At 14.7% G+C, this 6,000-nt stretch overlaps 1 protein-coding gene across 3 annotated transcripts in view; it reads left to right on the top strand.

The window, feature by feature from the left end:
• The first annotated feature begins 5,555 nt into the window (after positions 1-5,555).
• Positions 5,556-6,000, top strand: part of LOC145270819 (uncharacterized) — a 106,489-nt gene continuing 106,044 nt past the window's right edge. For all 3 annotated transcript variants that reach the window (XM_080126396.1, XM_080126395.1, XM_080126394.1), the window contains exon 1: positions 5,556-5,751. The gene's annotated coding sequence lies outside the window, so the exon portion shown is untranslated. The remainder of the gene's footprint in view (positions 5,752-6,000) is intronic.

Raw genomic sequence — 6,000 nt, 5'->3', positions numbered from 1 at the left:
ATCATTTTTTATTATTTAATACTTTTTATCATGTTTTATTATCTATTTAATATTTTTATTATATTTTATTATCTATTTAATATTTTTTATCATGTTTTATTATTTAATATTTTTTATCATGTTTTATTAATTATTGAATATTTTTTATCAGGTTTTATTAATTATTTAATATTTTTTTATCGTGTTTTATTATTTATTTAGTATTTTTATTATGTTTTCTTAATTATTTAATATTTTTTATCGTGTTTTATTATTTATTTAATATTTTTTTATGTTTTATTAATTATTTAATATTTTTATAATGTTTTATTATTTAGTTAATATTTTTTTATCATGTTTTATAAATAATTTTATATTTTTTAGAATGTTTTATCTATTTAATATTTTTATCATGTTATTAATTATTTAATATTTTCTGATCATGTTTTATTATTTATTTAATATTTTTATCGTGTTTTATTATTTATTTAATATTTTTTATCATGTTTTATTAATTATTTAATATTTTTATCATGTTTTATTAATTATTTAATATCTTTTATCGTGTTTTATAGTTTTTATTATGTTTTATAAATTATTTTATATTTTTATCACGTTTTTTTTATTTATTTAGTTTTCTTGATTTTTTATAAATTATTTAATAATTTTTACTTAATATATTAATGTTTTATGATTTATTCATTATGTAATATTTTAATGTTTTATTATTTAATATTTTTATCAGGTTTTTTGATTATTCAATACATTTTATCATGTTTTAATTATTATTTATTATTTTTTTCATGTTTATCAATTATTAAATATTTTATATCATTTGTATTAATTATTTAATATTTTTTATCATGTTTTATTAATTATTTAATATTTTTTATCATGTGTTATTTAGTATTTAATATTTTTTATCGCATTTTATTAATTATTTTATATTTTTTATCATGTTTTATAAAGTATTTAATATTTTAATAAAATTTTATTTAATATTTTTATCATGTTTAATGAATTATCATATATTTTTATCATGTTTAATTAATTATGATATATTTGTATCATTTTTAATTAATTATGATATATTTGTATCATGTTTAATTTATTATGATATATTTGTATCATGTTTAATTTATTATGATATATTTGTATCATGTTTAATTTATTATGAAATATTTTTATCATGTTTAATTTATTATGAAATATTTTTATCATGTTTAATTTATTATGAAATATTTTTATCATGTTTAATTTATTATGAAATATTTTTATCATGTTTAATTTATTATGAAATATTTTTATCATGTTTAATTTATTATGAAATATTTTTATCATGTTTAATATATTATGAAATATTTTTATCATGTTTTTTTAATTATTTAATATTTAATCATGTTTAATTATTTGATATTTTTATTATGTTTTATTATTCATTAAATATTTTTTCATGTTTTATTAACTATTTTATATTTTTTATTTAATATTTTTTTCATGTTTAATAAATTATTCAATATTTTGTATTGTTTTACTATTATGTTTTATTGTTTATTTAATATTTGTGTAACGTTTTCTTATTTATCTAATATTTTTATCACGTTTTTTTATTTATTTAATAGTTTTCTGCATTTGTTTTATTAATTTTTAAATAATTTTAATTATTTTTTATTTATTATTTAATATTTTAATCATGTTTTATGATTTATTTAATATTTATTATGTTTTATTAATTATGTAATATTTTAATCATGTTTCATTATTTATTTAATATTTTTATCAGTTTTTTTTATTATTGAATACTTTTTATCATGTTTTAATTATTTAATATTTTTATCATGTTTAATTAATTATTTAATATTTTTTATCATGTTTTGTTTATTATTTAATATTTTTTATCATGTGTTATTTATTATTTAATATTTTTTATCATGTGTTATTTATTATGTAATTTTTTTATCAGATTTGTAAATTATTTAATATTTTTTATTATGTTTTATTATTTTATATTTTTTATTATGTCTTATTTATTATTTTATATTTTTCTCATGTTTTATTAATTATTTAATATTTTTCATCATGATTTATAAATTATTTAATATTTTTATCATGTTTTTAATTATTCAATATTTTTTATCATGTTTTTTAATTATTCAATATTTTTTATCAGGTTTATTATTTATTTTATATCTTTTATTTATTTTTTAAATTATTTAATATTTTTTATCATGTTTTATTAATTATTTAATATTCTTTATCATGATTTATTAATTATTTAATATTTTTACCAGGTGTTATTTTTTATGTAATTTTTAATCATGATTTGTAACTTATTTAATATTTTTATTATGTTTTATTTATTATTTTATATTTTTATCATGTTTAATTATTTAATATTCTTTTTATGATTTATATTATTTATTTTTTTTAAAATTATTTCATATTTGTTTTCATGTTTTATTAATTATTTAATATTTTTTATCATGATTTATAAATTATTTAATATGTTTTATCATAATTTATTAATTATTTAATATTTTTATCATAATTTATTAATTATTTAATATTTTTATCATAATTTATTAATCATTTAATATTTTTTATCATAATTTATTAATTATTTAATATTTTTAATCATGTTTTTTTAATTATTCAATATTTTTAATCATGTTTTTTCATTATTCAATATTTTTTATCGTATTTTATTAATTATTTAATATTTTTTATCAGGTTTTATTATTTATTAAATATATTTTCATGTTTTACTAACTATTTTATATTTTTTATTTTTGTTATTTAATATTTTCTATCATTTTTTGTTATTTAATATTTTTTATCATGTTTTGATTATTATGTACTATTTTTTTTCATAATTTATTAATTATTTGATATTTTTTATCATGTTTTATTAATTATATAATATTTTTTATCATGATTTATTAATTATTTAATATTTTTTATCATGATTTATTAATTATACAATATTTTTATCATGCTTTTTAATTATTCAATATTTTTTATCATGTTTTATTAATTATTAAATTTTTTTTATCGAGATTTATTATTTAGTTAATATTCTTACCATGGTTTACTATTTAGTTAATATCTTTTTAAAATTTTTTCATTAAGTATTTAATATTTTTATCATGATTTATTAATTTATAATTTTTTTATGTTTTATTTATTATTTTATATTTTAATCATGTTTTATGATTTATTTAATATTGTATTATTGTTTATTAATTATTTAATATTTTTTCCGTTTTTTTAACTATTTAATATTTTTTATTTTTTGTTATTTATTTAATAATTTTTATCATGTTTTATTATTTATTTATTTTTTTCATTTTTAATGAATTATTTAATAATTTTTATTATTTTTTATTTATTATTCAATATATTTATCATGGTTTATGGTTTATTTAATATTTTTATCATGTTTATTTATTTAATATTCTTTATCATGTTGTTATTATTTATTTAATATTTTTTATCTTGATTTATTGTTTAGTTAACATTTTCTTATCATTGTTCATTAACTATTTTATATTTTTATCATATTTTATTTATTATTTGATATTTTTTATCGTGTTTTATAAATTATTTAATATTTTTATCAGGTTTTTTGATTATTTAATTTTTGTGTATCATGTTTTTCTAATAATTTAATGTTTTTATCATTTTTATTCATTATTTTATATTTTTTATCATGATTTATTAATTATTTAATATTTTTATCATGTTTAATTAATTATTAAATATTTTTATCATGATTTATTATTTATTTAATATTTTTTATCATTTTTTATTATTTAGTGAATATTTTTATCATGTTTTTTTAATTATTTAATGTTTTTATCATGTTTTATTATTTATTAAATATTTTTTCATGTTTTATTAACTATTTTATATTTTTTAATTTTTTGGTGTTTATTTAATATTTTTATCATATTTTATTATATATTTAATATTTTTTATCATGTTAAATTAATTATGTAATGTTTTATCATGATTTATAAATTATTTAATATTTTTTATCATGTTTTTAATTATTCAATATTTGTTATCCTGATTTATTAATTATTTAAAATTTTTATCATTTTTATTTATTATTTAATATTTTTATTATGTTTTATTAATTATTTAATATTTTTTATCATGTTCCTTATTTAGTTAATATTTTTCATCATTTTTTATTAAATATTTAATATTTTTATCATGTTTTATTAAACATTTAATATTTTTATCATGTTTTATTAAACATTTAATATTTTTATCGTGTTTTATTAAACATTTAATATTTTTATCATGTTTTATTAAACATTTAATATTTTTATCATGTTTTATTAAACATTTAATATTTTTAATCGTGTTTTATTAATTATTTAATATTTTTATCATGATTTGTTAATTATTTAATATTTTTATATTATGTTTTAGTATTTATTTAATATTTTTTATCATTTTTTATTAATTATTTTATATTTTTTATCATTTTTATTAATTATTTAAGTTTTTTATATCATATTTTATTATTTATTTAATATTTTGGTTCTAATGCAGAGAGTGATCCGCACTATTTTTTAAATCGTATTTGCACGCTTAATTAAAGCTTTATGATATGTTTTTTTTTTATTCAATTGTAAGGTTAAAGTACAGAATAGATACAAAACACCTTCCCCTCCCCATGTTAAGAATGCCTTTTTTTTTTTTTTTTTAAATAATAACGTTATTATTTCAGTACGGATCACTTTCTGCAGGAGTACCAATATTTTTTTTTATCAGGTTTTATTATATATTTAATATTTTTTATCATGTTATATGTGTGTGTGTGTGTTTAAGTAGGTGTTTCAACATGGAGCGATTTTGATGAAAGACTAGTGAAATTATCAAATGTTAAAAAAGACATGTTTAGCTCCCTCCCTTTTTTCGCCTTGTGCCACATTTTGTATTTATTTTCCTCTTGTAATTTTTTAAAAATAAACTACCGGGGGGGGGGGCTTTGTCCGGGCATAAAATACGCTTAAATATGATATTTTAATTTGTCTAGATTACTGGTGAAAAAATAATGTCATTTTTTGATATGAAGTTGAACGTCAAGAGAACGACATTATTTTTGCACCAACATAATATTATTTTAGAGTCGTAATTTCAGAAGTAAAAAACTGAAGTATTTTGGATGTCATCAGTTAGAATCGAAATCGAAACTGTAGCATTCAAAGTTGGTGACGTCACCAACGTGACACCTATACGAACTGATTAAACATTAAAAAATAAACTAAGATGAATGTACAAAATGTCTAACGATTTTTAACATTTTTACCCTTTTTTGATCCCTTAAAAATTATTTAAACCAGATAAAAAGTAAAAACCCATAAAAGAACGGTTCATAAAAAATTCAATCATGAGCACTCTACAGACTTTAGTTTCGGTAGTTTGAAAGTATATGGAAACAGACAGACGAACCGACAGACAGACAGACATATAGCCGTTTATATATTAAATATAGTTTTTAATAGACAAGATGCAAGCAAAGATGGTTGGAGGGTCCACAGGAAGATGGTGATGCACTTTTTTATTTTTTTACATAAGGAACGAAATTAGTTCTTACACCGGTCGGTGATTGATTTTGTTGTCCCCATCTTTTAATAATATTCGCTTTCTTTGTCTTTAATGACAATTTTTTAAAACGGCATTTCAGGAATTTTGTTTACATTTTACACGAAATCAAAAACGAAATTTAAACACAAGAAACACTTTTTAATTTTCGAGGTAAGTCGAAATTTTTTTTTATTTATTTTGGTTAAATCCAAGCTTTCGTCACCCAATATTGACAAACGTTGGTATTTATACGGAACACGGACCGTGCTGAAATAATAACACTATTATTATTTAGAAAGCTATTCTTAAAATGAGGAGGGGATGGCATTTTGTAACTATCCTGTACTTTCACCTAACAGTCTAATAAGCAAAAGGTGGAGGTGGGGTTAGTGCACTTATTGATCCGCGCTATTGCTTAGT

This window comes from Euprymna scolopes, chromosome 46 (genome assembly GCF_053919585.1).
Source record: "Euprymna scolopes isolate OS-2025 chromosome 46, ASM5391958v1, whole genome shotgun sequence".
In the NCBI taxonomy this organism is placed as follows: Eukaryota; Metazoa; Mollusca; class Cephalopoda; order Sepiida; family Sepiolidae; genus Euprymna; species Euprymna scolopes.
Note: the sequence above shows the minus strand (reverse complement) of the source record. Positions and strands in the feature narration are given on the sequence as shown.